The sequence below is a fragment of the Mobula hypostoma genome, chromosome 6, assembly GCF_963921235.1.
Source record: "Mobula hypostoma chromosome 6, sMobHyp1.1, whole genome shotgun sequence".
In the NCBI taxonomy this organism is placed as follows: domain Eukaryota; kingdom Metazoa; phylum Chordata; class Chondrichthyes; order Myliobatiformes; family Myliobatidae; genus Mobula; species Mobula hypostoma.
The window spans coordinates 140,134,320-140,149,549 of record NC_086102.1 but is presented as its reverse complement, the minus strand read 5'-3'; the positions used below and the strand labels follow the sequence as shown (position 1 = coordinate 140,149,549).

General features: G+C 45.6%; 1 protein-coding gene across 8 annotated transcripts in view; it reads right to left on the bottom strand.

Annotated features, from left to right (window-relative positions):
• Positions 1-15,230, bottom strand: part of LOC134348440 (melanophilin-like) — a 202,450-nt gene that overhangs the window by 116,711 nt on the left and 70,509 nt on the right. For 5 of the 8 annotated variants that reach the window (XM_063051813.1, XM_063051819.1, XM_063051818.1 and 2 more), the window contains exon 1: positions 626-960. The exons of 1 other annotated variant lie outside the window; for it this stretch is intronic. The gene's annotated coding sequence lies outside the window, so the exon portion shown is untranslated. Of the gene's footprint in view, positions 1-189; positions 211-620; positions 961-15,230 lie in introns of those variants that run through there. 2 more of the 8 variants (XM_063051817.1, XM_063051814.1) reach the window with 2 other exon arrangements.

Here is a 15,230-nt window from a genome sequence, read left to right as displayed (position 1 = left end):
TTCACGACAATACGCCGGTGATATTAAATCTGATTCTGATATCACATCATGGAACCCATCCTCCCCGCTGGCTGTTCTACTTCACACCTCAGTAAAGCAGCCAGCGTAACCAGAGATCACACCCACCCCAGACATTCTCATTTACCCCCTCCCATGGGGCAGAAGATACAAAGCTTTTAAAACGCTTACCACCAGGCTAAAGGACAAATTGTCCTCCTGTTATAAGACTACTACTATAAAATGGATTCTTGACTTCACAATTTCCCTCCTCATGACATTGCACCTAGTTGAACAGCACGTACTCTGCAACAGTTACTTTGTGCTTCCTCAAAGTACTGTGAAATGAAGAGAATGCAGCAAGACAAGTTTATCTGCTGTTCGTCGATACGTTTAACAAATAAACCAGTTTGCCAATTGGTTAATAATACTCAGGAAGCCATACAGTAACATTACTGGAAGCTCATGATTCTACAGTGCATTAAGATTTTGTTTGAATTAATTCCTCGCTTATCACCGCGCACTTCAGGTTCATTTTAAAGCCAAACACTGATGGGGCGAGTAGTTAGTGACTCCAACATGCTGTATCAATACAGACAAAGTTTAACAGTGCAGCGCCATACATTACCAATATCAGAGGCTGAACTCAACAGATTGCAATCAAGTGCGAAATCGGAGTTTCCTTTCACAATGGATGGAGTGTACTTCAGCGCAGGAAGTCTCCGTCTATTGTCCAGTTGCCGTCCTACGCTCCGGCGGTGTTACCATTAACGTCAACTCGCCGAGCACTTTACCCATACTGATCGATCACATGTCACGGATGAATTGAGATCTTTATCTTTCTCGATCAGCTGGTTCACAGCCTCTCCAGACACCGGGAAAAATAATTATCACATGGGACTGAAGGAACGATCACATGATGTTGAAAGAGCTGATTGTGGACACGGAGTAAATGAGTGAACAATCGATCTTTGCAGGTTCGGGACAGCTGCTTTCAGGACACACCGGATAAATTCAGAGCGACAGCCTTGAGTACACAGGCTAACTCAGAAACGAACACGCAGGATAACAAGCGAAATTGGAAGTCTATCGTTATTCCACCACGTCTGTAATGACTTTCACTTGTCAGACTTACTGATATCCCACAGTAAATGAGCAAAAACCATCCTTTAATAATTTGGAAAATGGAAATCTATTCCTTTCCGCCTCTCCGTCATGAGCTGCCCCTCTAGCCGCCAACACTCTCTTCATTCATGGGAGCACACACAAAATGCTGGAGGAACTCAGTAGGTCAAGCAGCATCAATGGAGAGGAATAAATTGACGACATTTTGAGCGGAGACCCTTCACCCTGAAAGTCGTGACGATGGGTCTCGGCCCGAAGCGTCCACTGTTTATTCCTCGCCATAGATGGTACCTGTACCTGACCTGCTGAGATCCTCCAGCATTTTGTGTGTGTTACTCTGGATCTCCAGCGGCTGCAGAATCTGTTGTGCTCATTCGTGGGCTTTTGATGTCCTGGGACGACTCACAGCCCATTATTATCCAGGGGGAGGCGATGGCGCGGAGGCGAAGCTGAACCACTATATCCCCCTGGCATAAAAGTGCCTAGTAGGGTAGGGAGATCTAGGCATTCAATCCATCGTGAATGAAGGAGCTGAGTCACCTGATTATAATGCCACGCAGCTTGGAGACGAACCCGCAAGTGATGTTCTCCATTAGTCAGGAACTGAGCCAGACCGCTTGCAACCACGGGAGCTGTCTTGATGTCGCCTACAGGTCTGGTCGCACATCACAATCATCACGAAGGCAACCTGTTTCTAAGTCTATAAGATTGCCTCATTCCAGTCCTGCCTTGACCCAAACACCGCTGAAAGTCCAATTCATGCTTACACCCACTCATGGGGAGCCAAGCTCCTTCTATTTCAACAAACCTTAGATCAATCAACACGCTGGTGCCTGCGATTCAGACCAGATCCTCTGAGCGAGGATATCCCTTTCAATTCATTCCTCATACACGATCTCCTCCAGTAACACAAAATAATCTTCCAGGATCTCTGTGCTACCTCATTCTGATCTCCAGCTCATCCCAAAATTTAATCACTCCAGCACTGCGGCAGATGCATTCAGCTGGAATACCAACTTACTACCATTCTGCAATCATATCTTTGTTTACTCCATTGAGAAATTTCCTAAAATCTATCCACCTGAGAGTGTCTTAATAACCTTAATATCTCCTTCCAGAGCATTGAATTGCTTCTTGCTTGGTAAAGCATTGGCATAGACTCTTCCTTCTTTCCTTTCTCCCATGGTCCACTTTCCTCTCCTATCAGAACCCTTCTTCTCTAGCCATTTACCATTCCTAGCCACATGGCTATTACAGTACTTCGTTTCCAGTCCTGAAGAAGGGTCTTGACCCAAAACGTCAACTGTTTATTCATTTCCATGGATGCTACCTGTTCTGCAGAGTTCCTTCAGCACTTTGTATGTGTTAGCCTTGTGATGCCTTGGTGTATTAATATGATATTATACTAATATTATGGAGGCAAGTGTGCAAAAAGCTCTTTGGGCTTGTGTTGCAAGCCAGACAGTGTAGGGCTCTGAGGTTTTTAGAGCAACTGAATTGGTTAATTGTTCTTTAATGAGAGTTACTAATTGTTTAGAGTTCTTGTGTTCTTTCTCGAGCGTCTCGCTCTTTGTAATGTGGTCTCCTTGTGCCTACTGTTTAAACTTGTTAAGACTATTTTGATAGATTCAGGGATCCCATGTTACTTATTTAAAAGGATGCCTGATTAGTGCTAATCGTGGGGTCCTAGTTTTGAGCATGTTACTTCTTGCATTGTCGCTTGGCCAAGCCATTAACATTCTGTTGGAATTCACATGAATAAACACCGGTTGCCTTCTCTACATCAGAGTCTGTCTTTCCTCTACATTTGGGTTCCGACATTGCCCGCGCACACCATGACATCGAGTGTCCCTCGTCAGCATTCCAAGTATCTCAAGTCCACATTCTGAACTTTTCTTGCCTATGTTCTGAATTTCTCATGTCTGCATTCTGAGTCCAAATTCCGAGCTTCTCCAGTCTATGCTTTAGGTCTTTTCCAGGTCTCAAGGCTTTATCCGGGTCTAAATCTCCCAGGTCTATGCATCCTCAGTCTATGCGTCTCTGGTCTGTGCATCCCTGGACTAAGCATCCTTTGTCTAAGTATCCCTGGTTCCCAAGGTTGTCAAAGTTGCCAAGGTTCTCAAATTTCTCAAGGTTGTCAAGATTCTTAGATTCTTAAGCTCGTCCAGGTTTCCCATGGCCCTCCTGCTTTCTGAGGACTATTGCCAGTGGACATGGTGACACAAGTGTAACAGTAGAGTTGGGAATGTGATGTACAAAGCCGAATGAACAACCGGAGATTGGTATAGATAGGGTAAATTAGAGGAGGGGATCTGGCGCAGATGGGAGAAGGAAGAAAAACTCTCCCTGCCATACCCGACCACGGTCTGACTCTGAGTCATCCGAAAACTTCAAGCTCTGATCAGCTCTCCGACACCGAGTACTGAGCGCCATCTCTCTCCGAACGATTCGACCTCCATCTCAGTCACCAACAGCAGGCATAGCCGTGGATTTTGAGGCCTTCCCTCTGAAAGATACCCGATCGCGCAGTAATGACAGCAGTGAACGAGCGTTTCAGAAATTTTTCCAGGTGTTCCTCTGTGCTTTCACATCTGTCTCCATCAAATCAGAATTGTCCACGGCCCCTATTTAACGGATATGATATCATTTTTCACCGGAGGGCTGCGCACGTGCGGCGCGCTGCTCTCTCTCCTCCCGCAATCACAGTTGCTGGAAAAGGCTGCTTCTATTGTAAATTGAGGACATCTTGGATGAGCATCCTGACTGGTATGGAATCACCAATGCCCAACAATGGAAAACTCCATTAAAAAGTATTGAATATGGCCCAGTCCATCACAGGAAAAGCTTTCCCCTCCACATCTACAAGGAGTGCTGTCACAAGAAAGCAGCATCTATTATCAAGTACCCTCACATCCAGACCCTGCTCTCTTCTCTCTGCTGCAGTCTGGAAGGAGATACAGGAGCCTCAGGTGCCATATCACTAGTTTCAGGAACAGTTATTATCCTTCATCCATCAGGCTCCAGGACCAAGATGCTTCACTCGCCTCAGTGCTGCAATGATTCCACAACCTATAGACTCACTTTTGAGTACTCTACAGCTCATGTTCTCAGTACTATAGTATTTATTTACTATTTATTATTATTGTTATTTTGTATTTGCACAGTTTGTCAGTCTTTGTTTGTTTGATCTTTCTTTCCAGTCCTGATGAAGGTTCTTGGCCCAAAACCTCGACTGTTTACTCTTTTCCACAGATGCTGCCTGGCCTGCTGAGTTCCTCCAGCATTTTATGTGTATTGCTTGGATTTCCAGCATCTGCAGATTTTCTCATCTTTCTTTGTGTGTAGCTTTTCATTGATTCTATTTTATTTTTTTGTTCTACTGTAGATGCCTCCGAGAAAATAAATCTCATGGTGGTATATTGTGGCATATAGAACATAGGAATCTACAACACCTCACAGGCCCCTCGGCCCACAATGTTGTGCCGACCGTGTAACCTACTTAGAAACTGCCTAGAATTACCCTAGCACATAGCTCTCTGTTTTTCTAAGCTCAATGTATCTATCAAAGAGTCTCTTAAAATACTCTCCACCCCCAGCAACATCGCCGGCAGTGTACTCCACTCACTCCCACTCTCTGTGTGAAAAACATACCCCTGACATCCCCTCTGTACCTACTTCCAAGCACCTTAAAACTATGCATCCTCGTGTTAGCCATTTCAGCCTTGGGAAAAAGCCTCTAGCTATCCACATGATCAATGTCTCTCATCATCTTATACACCTCTATCAGGTTACCTCTCACCTCCGCCACTCCAAGGAGAAAAAGCCAAATTCATTCACACCTATTCTAATAAGGCCAGTCAATATTAGAAAAGTTAAAATCACCCATCACAACAACCCTATTTTTTTTTGCACTATTCCAGAATCTGCCTGGCTATCTGCTCCTCGATGTCCCTGTTACTATTGGGAGGGTCTGTAAAAAACACCCATTTGGGTTATTGCCCCCTTCCTGTTTCTGACTTTCACCCACACTGACTCAGTAGACAATCCCTCCATGATTTCCTCCTTTTCTATCCCAACCTCTTTTGCCTCCTCCCTGTCCTTTTTGAACCATCTAAAGCCTGACACACTCAGCAGCTATTCCTGCCCCCTGAGACATCCAGGTCTCTGTAATGGCCACAACGCCATAGTTCCATGGATTGATCCACAATCTAAGTTCATCCGCCTTGTTTACGATACTTCTTCAAAGTAAAGGAAAACACCATCTTTTCTCCTATATCCTTTTCGCTGCCATATCTCCACTGCTGGATGCACCTTTTTCCTGAGCTCCGGTTGTCTTTCTTCACCGTGGTCATGATCATGTCTCCAACACCAGCAACTGGTAACCTGTTCATCTGGCCCTTAATTCCCTTGACAGAGATGATGTACAGACCCTTGTCACCTGTATTATCAGTGCAGTTGATTACAGCCCCCATGGAAAGACCACGGGAGATGTGAAAATTTGCTCTGGATGACCCACCATGTCCTCTCTTTGACATTGCAGGAATTCCATATGCACTGGAATGATTCACCTGGAATTAACCTGAAAGGAGTAACGCAGGGCCAGGAGTTGAATGTATGTCAGAATAACTCAAAATAGAAAGATTGATCTGCACCGGCTAACTGAGAACTAGATTATTAATGTGCTTTGAGTAATACAGAGATTAGAACTTGGGATTGGTGGGTTAATAGTAGAGGTGGAAGTATGTTCTACAGAGGTTGTATCTCAGAAGCAATGGATGAAAGAAAAAAAGGAGGGAAATGTGGTAGGAATGGGGTAGATTGATCTTTGAGTTGTGGGATGAAGGGCCTATACTGTGCTGTACTGTCTATGTAATATATTCAACAGTTTGCATAAAGGTTTATACAGAGGTGAGAGTTGTATTTAGATTTGGTGACAGAGTACCGAGTTGCTGTCCATCAGGTGGCAGCAGAGGTAGGCTTTTGACATGTGCATTGTTGGCAAGTCTGGCATTTCTTGACAGTCTGTTGTTGCTCATAAAATGAAACGAAACTTTTATAATTCCACTGTTTACTCTGTAAAGTTTCTCTCACAGTATATCCAGATTAGTGTTAAAGGAACAGCAGTTTAGTTTGAATTGATATTTGTGATGGTGACATCCGTTTCCACTCACAGTTCTGGTCAGTTGAAATGATATAAGTTGAGGCATTAACTGTGGAGGAAGCCTTTGTGAAATTCTTCTCCAAGGCTAGAGCCATGTTAAAGCCATGTGTCAAATGCATAGATTCATTGAGCTCTGCATGTGCATCACATCCTCAGTAGGAAACCTGACAGTCCTCACATGAAAGTGCCTGGTGGTCTGAGCTAGTGGTTGGGATGTAGCAAGCAGGCTGGACCTTGTGGGGATATGGTGGAACACAAACTGAGCAAGGAAGTGGGATGGCAGTGCACAGGCTGGGAAATGCGGTGAGTCGGTGGAATGCAGGGTGAGCCAGTTGATGGGATGGTGAAATAGAGCTGTGAGTTTGGTGATACGCTGCATGTGACACAAAGGGAAGGCTCGAGACAAAGGGCAATCCAACCAAGATCTGGTGGGGCTGGTGGTAGATGATGACACATCACAATGGCAATGAAGGTGGAGGAAGGCTGCAACTGTGAAAGGTCCCCAATTATCTTTCATACCCGGTCTGTCAAGCAGTGTGTGGTGGCTGCTGGCACATCAGCTTCCCATTTCAAGCAATGCCACACACCGGCATTCTCTACTGAGGGAATATTCTGAATTAAGTCCTGTGGTGCAGAATATGTGGATCCTTGACTGGTGCCTACAGCCCCTCAAGGCCTACCAATACATAATCCCCAAGGAGAACATCATACTCGGCTTGAGAGATCACACAAAATACTCTGGGCTGGTGATCCAGGAACACTTACTGTTGCACAGCAGAAATATCATATCCAATTGGAGTCTATCACATACTCATATACAGATGTACACTAGATCAATGGAATCCGTTTCTGAAAACAGACATTTCTACCAACAAGACGGGACATATATGGGAATACCAGCATCTGTGGCTTCCCCCTCTCACATACCTTCATGATTTAGGAATACCATTCCCTTCCCAATGACATTACAGGAACAACTTCTGTGCTACAAGGTAGCATCAGCATCTTCTCAATGGCAACTAGGAATGGGTAATAAATGCTTACCATGACATGCCAGTAATATCAACATCCCAGGTATTAACAAAAGAAAACACAAGTGCATTACTCTGCAGTGCATTTAGCATAGATAGCGGAAAGTATTATAGGTTTATGCAATACACACACACACGCGCACACACACATGCGCAGCAGGTCAGGCAGCACCTACAAAGGAAATTGCTAGCTTTTATTTCCCTTACAGATGCTGCCTGACTTGCTGAGTTTCTTCAGTATTGTGTGCGTGTGTGTTCTGTTTCATATTTCCAGCATCTACAGAGTTTCTTGTGTTAGTTATAGCTTTGTTACAGAACATGAGCTTAGAACAGTACAGAACAGGAACAGATCCTTCGACCCACAACGTTGTGCCAAACGATTTGAATTAGTAGCTGCAACACACATCAAAGTTGCTGGTGAACGCAGCAGGCCAGGCAGCATCTCTAGGAAGAGGTGCAGTTGACGATTCAGGCCGAGACCCTTCGTCAGGACTAACTGAAGGAAGAGTGAGTAAGGGATTTGAAAGTTGGAGGGGGAGGGGGAGATCCAAAATGATAGAAGAAGACAGGAGGGGGAGGGATGGAGCAAAGAGCTGGACAGGTGATAGGCAAAAGGGATACGAGAGGATCATGGGACAGGAGGTCCGGGGAGAAAGACAAGGGGGTGGGGAAACCCAGAGGATGGGCAAGGGGTATAGTCAGAGGGACAGAGGGAGAAAAAGGACAGTGAGAGAAAGAATGTGTGTATAAAAATAAATAACGGATGGGGTATGAGGGGGAGGTGGGGCATTAGCAGAAATTACAGAAGTTGATGTTCATGCCATCAGGTTGGAGGCTACCCAGACGGAATATAAGGTGTTGTTCCTCCAACCTGAGTGTGGCTTCATCTTTACAGTAGAGGAGGCTGTGGATAGACATGTCAGAATGGGAAAGGGATGTGGAATTAAAATGTGTGGCCACTGGGAGATCCTGCTTTCTCTGGTGAACAGAGCGTAGGTGTTCAGCAAAGCGGTCTCCCAGTCTGCGTCGGGTCTCGCCAATATATAGAAGGCCACATCAGGAGCACCGGACGCAGTATATCACCCCAGCCGACTCACAGGTGAAGTGTCGCCTCACCTGGAAGGACTGTCTAAGGCCCTGAATGGTGGTAAGGGAGGAAGTGTAAGGGCATGTGTAGCACTTGTTCCACTTACAAGGATAAGTGCCAGGAGGGAGATCAGTGGGGAGGGATGGGGGGGGACGAATGGACAAAGGAGTCGCGTAGGGAGCGATCCCTGCGGAAAGCAGAGGTGGGGGGAGGGAAAGATGTGCTTAGTGGTGGGATCCCGTTGGGGGTGGCGGAAGTTACGGAGAATAATATATTGGACCCGGAGGCTGATGGGGTGGTAGGTGAGGACCAGGGGAACCCTATTCCTAGTGGGGTGGTGGGAGGATGGAGTGAGAGCAGATATACGTGAAATGGCAGAGATGTGTTTGAGAGCAGAGTTGATAGTGGAGGAAGGGAAGCCCCTTTCTTTAAAAAAGGAGGACATCTAACTTATCCTTGTAAGCAGAACAAGTGCTACACATACCCTTATACTTCCTCCCTTACCACCATTCAGGGTCCCAGACAGTCCTTCCAGGTGAGGTGACACTTCACCTGTGAGTCGGCTGGGGTGATATACTGCGTCCGGTGCTCCCGATGTGGCCTTCTATATATTGGCGAGACCCGACGCAGACTGGGAGACTGCTTTGCTGAACACCTATGCTCTGTCCGCCAGAGAAAGCAGGATCTCCCAGTGGCCACACATTTTAATTCCACATCCCTTTCCCATTCTGACATGTCTATCCACGGCCTCCTCTACTGTAAAGATGAAGCCACACTCAGGTTGGAGGAACAACACCTTATATTCCGTCTGGGTAGCCTCCAACCTGATGGCATGAACATCAACTTCTGTAACTTCCGCTAATGCCCCACCTCCCCCTCATACCCCATCCGTTATTTATTTTTATACACACATTCTTTCTCTCACTCTCCTTTTTCTCCTTCTGTCCCTCCGACTATACCCCTTGCCCATCCTCTGGGTTTCCCCACCCCCTTGTCTTTCTCCCCAGACCTCCTGTCCATGATCCTCTCATGATCACCTGTCCAGCTCTTGGCTCTATCCCTCCCCCTCCTGTCTTCTCCTATCATTTTGGATCTCCCCCTCCCCCTCCCACTTTCAAATCTCTTACTAACTCTTCCTTCAGTTCGTCCTGACGAAGGGTCTCAGCCTGAAACGTTGACTGTACCTCTTCCTAGAGATGCTGCCTGGCCTGCTGCGTTCACCAGCAACTTTGATGTGTGTTGCTTGAATTTCCAGCATCTGCAGTATTCCTGTTGTTTGAATTAGTAACTGATCTCTTCTGCCTACAAAATGTTCATATCATTCCATTTTCCTCATATTCATGTGGCTATCTAAGTGTCTGTAAGGTTTCTGCCTCTACCACCTCACATTCCATGCATCCATCACTCTGTGTAAAACTTTGCTCCTTTGAAATTATCTTCTTTGAAATTACCCCCGTCACCTTAAATGCATACGCTCTGGTATTAGACGTTTCAACCCTTGGAAAAAGATATCATCTGTCCACTCTATTTATACTTCTCATAATCTTAAATATCATGGTCCTGACTGAACAGTGGCAGGCATCCAAGTTTCGGCACGCTAATTCCCTGGAGTTTGGTTAGCTGCCGCAGACTCTTTAAGACCAGACTCCCACCACGTTCCTTCGTGGAATGTCTGTACTTAAAGGCCTCATGCTGAGCACTCAGTGCTGAATTGTAGGAGTTCTAGTACTATTGTTTGTGATTTTACCTTTGGATTTCTTTGGGGTTGCCTTGTTTAGTTTTGAGTGCGAGTTAAATCTAGACCTTAGTCTGCATTCGGGTTCACCACCATCCGTCAGTCTCTCATTACAGCACGACTGAGCTCTCATGAATCCAGCAGAGTCTGGATGTCTGTGAACTGTGTTGGCCTACCAGGGAGCAATTGTGGGCAGACATGACAACATGCCTCAGGAGCTCCTCACCACTATCCAGAAGCTCTCTGACTCTGGTAGGCAGGATCTGAGATTGGCCGGTGTGGCTTGTTCAAGCTGGTGATCCCGTCAATACTCCACCTATCAGCTCCCGAGCAGTACAATGGCCACACCAAAGTATGCCAAGGATTCCTGGTACAATGCTCCTTGGCCTTTGAGTTACGACCATCCAAGTTCCTGTTGGACCACAGTAAGGTAGTCTATATAATCTTGCTCCTTACTGGAAGAGCCCTTGCCTGGGCCACTGCACTCTAGGAGAACTATTCCACTGTCTGTACCAGTGCAAAACTCTTTTCAGATACTTTGAGGAGGGTGTTCTAGCATCTTGCCAGAGGACATGGGTCTTCAACTTGCATGGGGGTAATCAGTCTGTGGCTGATATTCCATAGTATTTTGTACCTTGGCCGCAGAGAACAGACGGAGTATGGAAGCATGAACTGGCTCTATTCCTTAAGGGATTGAGTGATGAGCTAAAGGATCCCCTTGCGGTCTGAGACTCAATGGAAAATCTAGGATCTTATGGATTCTCTAGATTTGACTCGATAACTAACTTAAGGAAAGGAGAAGAAATGAATAAAGGGGATTATACCAAAGAGACACCCCCTGACTATCATTTGTCCTCTCCTATTTCCCAGGCTAGGATTCTTCTTCAACGGCCACAGATCCCAGCCTCTGAGGAGTCCCTGCAAATGGGCTGGACCAGGCTCTCTCAAACTGAAGGAGGGACAGGAGCTGCATTTATGGTGGACAGGCCGGACATCATGGGACCTCTTGTCTCAAGCTGCCAGGAAACTCCTGGGACAGTCTAATGTAGGGAGGTCTGTGACAGTTGCTAGCCTCACTCCCAGGTCAGCTGCCTTTGGTGTGGTGCTCCCTGTGTCGCTTTCATGGGGAGACCAAGAACATTCCCTGGATGCCATTATTGACTCTGGTGCAGTGGGGATTCATTTGCAGCTCAGACTGCCCAGAAGATTGAAAATCCCCTTTTAGCATTTCCATCAGTGGCTCATCAAGAGACCTTTGGCTGGGCAGATCAATCACCAAACACCCCTGCTCAAGATCGCCCAGGATGTTGAATCAAACTAGCTCCTCCTCATTCGTGCCTCAGAAATACCACAGATTCTGGGTCATCCCACAGCCTGAGAGTCATTTGGACTACTTTTGTTGTTCTGGGCTGGTCAAACCAGTGCACCAGTTCAGAGGAGGTTGATGAGAAAGATTCTGGGAATGAAAGGGTTATCATATCAGCAGCAATTGAAGGCCCTGGGCCTGTACTCACTGGAATTTAGAAGAATGAAGGGGTGGGGTGGGGGGGGGGTAGAATCTCATTGAAAGCTATCAAAGGTTGAAAGGCCTAGATAGAATGGATGCAAAGAGGATGCCTCCTATGGTGGGGGAGTCTAGGACCAGAAGGCACAGCCTCAAAATAGAGGCATGTCCATTTAGAACAGAGATGAGGAGAAATTTCTTTAGCCAGAGGATGGTGAATCTGTGAAATTTGTTGCCACTGGAGGCCAGGTCACTGGTTGCATTTATAGTGGAGGCTGATAGGTTCTTGACTAGTCAGGGCGTGAAAGATTATGGGGAAAAGACAGGACCTTAAGACCATAAGATATAGGAGCAGAAGTCGGCTATTGGGCCCATCGAGTCTGCTCTGCCATTTAATCATGGGCTGATCCAATTCTTCCAGTCATCCCCACTCCCCTGCCTTCTCCCCATACTCTTTGATGCCCTGGCTAATTTCTGCTTTAAGTGCATCCAATGACTTGGCCTCCATAGTCGCCCGTGGCAACAAGTTCCACAGATTTACCACCCTCTGACTAAAGTAATTTCTCCGCATTTCTGTTCTAAGTGGACGTCCTTCAATCCTGAAGTCGTGTCCTCTTGTCCTAGACTCCCCTACCATGGAAATAACTTTGCCATATCTAATCTGTTCAGAACTTTTAACATTCGAAATGTTTCTATGAAATCGAGGGAAAGGAACCAGCCACAATGAAATGGTGGAGAAGACTCGATAGGCTGAATGGCCTAATTCTACTCTTAAAAAGAAATGCCTCCAAAATAGGCCAAAGACACTGTCCGAGTTACCTCTCGAATTGCATCCTGAGTTTACTTCCGAGACTACCTCATACATCTTCCCACCCAGGATCAAAAAATGAGAAACCAGATGCCCTCTCTCAACAGTTCGAAGCACCTGACAGGGAAATGAACCTTCAACTATAATCACAAACAAGAAAAAAATCTGCAGATGCTGGAAATCCAAGCAACACACACAAAATGCTGGAGGAACTCAGCAGGCCAGGCAGCATCCATGGAAAGGAGTGAACAGTCAACGTTTTGGGCTGAGACTCTTCATCAGTACTGGAGAAAAAAAGATGAAGAGTTTGAGCTAGAAGTGAGGGGTGGCGGGAGAGGAAGAAACACGAGGTGATAGGCGAAACTGGGATGGGGGAGGGGTGAAGTAAAGAGCAGGAAAGCTGTTTGGTGAAAGAGATACAGGCTGGAGAAGTGGGGAATCTGATAGGAGAGGACAGAAGGCCATGGATGAAGGAAAAGGGAGAGGAGCATTAGGAGCAGGTGATGGGTAGGTAAGGAGATAAGGTGAGAGAAGGAAGACCTGTGTAATGGTCTTCCTGAATGTATCTTTGTTCGTTCAGAGGTGCTCATCTGCTTCGAACCTAGCAAGGCATCCAAGCATGGCTCACACCTTAGAGTTTGCCAAGAGACATTACAGGTAAACACAAAATATTTTTCAGATGCTGGGGTCAAAGCAACACACACAAAACCCTGGAAGAACTCAGCAGGTTGGGCAGCATCTGTGAAAAGGAACAGTCAACGTTTCGGGCCGAGACCCTTCGTCAAGACCAGGGTGGTCTGCCATGAATAAAGATGTCCGGGAATATGTCTTAGCATATGATGTCTGCAAACAAAATATAGAACCCCGAGGACAGGCTCAAGTTTCAGACTCTCCTCATTCCTACTCACCCTTGGTCCCACATTTCTATAAATTTTGTCACTAGTCTTCCGGCATCTCAGGGTAATACAGTAATCATGGTGGTTGTAGACCTATTCTCCAAGGCCTGCCGTGTCATACTCCTTCCCAAGCTACCACTGGCTTCAGAGACCACCAAGCTGATTTTACAGCATGTCTTCAGGATTTACGGTTTCCCTCAGGAACTTGTCTCCAATCATGGCGCTCAGTTTGCCTCCAGAGATTCACTGGTCTATAGTTTCCAGGATTATTTCTTGTTCCCTTCTTGAATAATGGAACAACATTAGCTTCTCACCAGTCCTCCTGGACCTTGCCTGTTGCTAAAGAGGACACAAAGATATTGGTCAAGGTCCCAGCAATCTCTTCTCTTGCCTCGCTCAATAACCTGGGGTATATCCCAGCATTTGATGGGATATACCCCAGATTATTGAGAGAGGCATGTGAAGCAGTTGTGGATGATACGAAGATTGGTGTCATTGTAGATAACATAGAAGACTAGCAAAGGATACAATGGGGTATAGATCAGTTGCAGATATGTGCAGAGAAATGACAAATGGAGTTTAGCCTGGGGTATATCCCATCAGGCCCTGGGGATTTATTCTTCTTAATGCTCTCTAAGAGACCCAACACTACCTTATTCTTTACCTCAAAATGCTCTAGCATATCAGTGATCCCCCTATCCTCCACATCCTTCTCCTTGGTAAATACTGATGTAAAATACTTATTAGTATACCCGCAACCTCTGCATCCAAGCAAATGTTTCCCCCTTTTTCCTCGAGTGGTTCTCCCTCTCCCTCGTTCTCCCCAGTTACACCTAAACTGGAGGGGGAACCAATATCCTTGCTTGAGCTGTTCAAGAGGGTCTAAACTAATTTGGCAAGGGGATGGCAACCAGAGTGATAGGTCTGAGGATGGGGTAGTTGGTTTACAAACAGAGGCATTGTGTCGTGAGATTGCGGAGGGTCTGATGATAGGACAACACTGCAGTCAATGGAATGAGTTCAATGTAAAAGGTGGACAAAATTGAAGAGTACAGGACTGAAGGTGAAATGTTTGAATGCACAGTATATGGAATAAGATATATGAACTTGTAGCACAGTTAGAGATTAGCATGTATGATATCGTGGGCATCACTGAATCAGGTTGAAGGAGGGTTATAGCTGGGAGCTTAATATCCAAAGATACACATGGCATGGCTCTGTTGGTAAAAAATGAAATCAAATCATTAGGAAGAGGCACTGAATCATTATGGATGGAGCTAAGAAACTGCAAGAGTGAGTGAAAAGACCCTGATGGGAGTTATATACAGACCCCCAAACAGTAGTACAGATGTGGTCTATAAATTACGATAGGAGATAGAAAATGCATGTCAAAAGGGCAATGTTACTATGTCCATGGGACAACACTTCACCTCCAAGTTAGCCAGACATAATTTTTAAAATATTTAATTTTGTTGCATTTTGATGCAGACAATTAAAAAAAAATAAACAAAACTGTTGACTTTGGCAGAAATTATGGAAAATTATTTACATCATTTGTGAACTTATTAAAACACAGAAATGTGGGAGCTGAAGTAGGACATTAGCCTTTCGAGTCTGCCAAACCATTCAATGAGATCATGGCTGATCTGTATCTTAAATCCATCCTCTTCTCTTGGCTTCACATTATTTTGACTTCTCCACTAACAAAACTTCATTAATCCTCACTTGTAATACCATTTGTGGTAAGAATCAGTGCTTCTGAACTTCTCCTCTGTATTGTGTGACTCATTCATCTATGGAAAATATCAGTCTTTATCTCCCCTATACAGACTTTCCAAGATCTTAAAACCTCACCCCTTGTGTAATCTCCCCTTGGCAATGCAGCT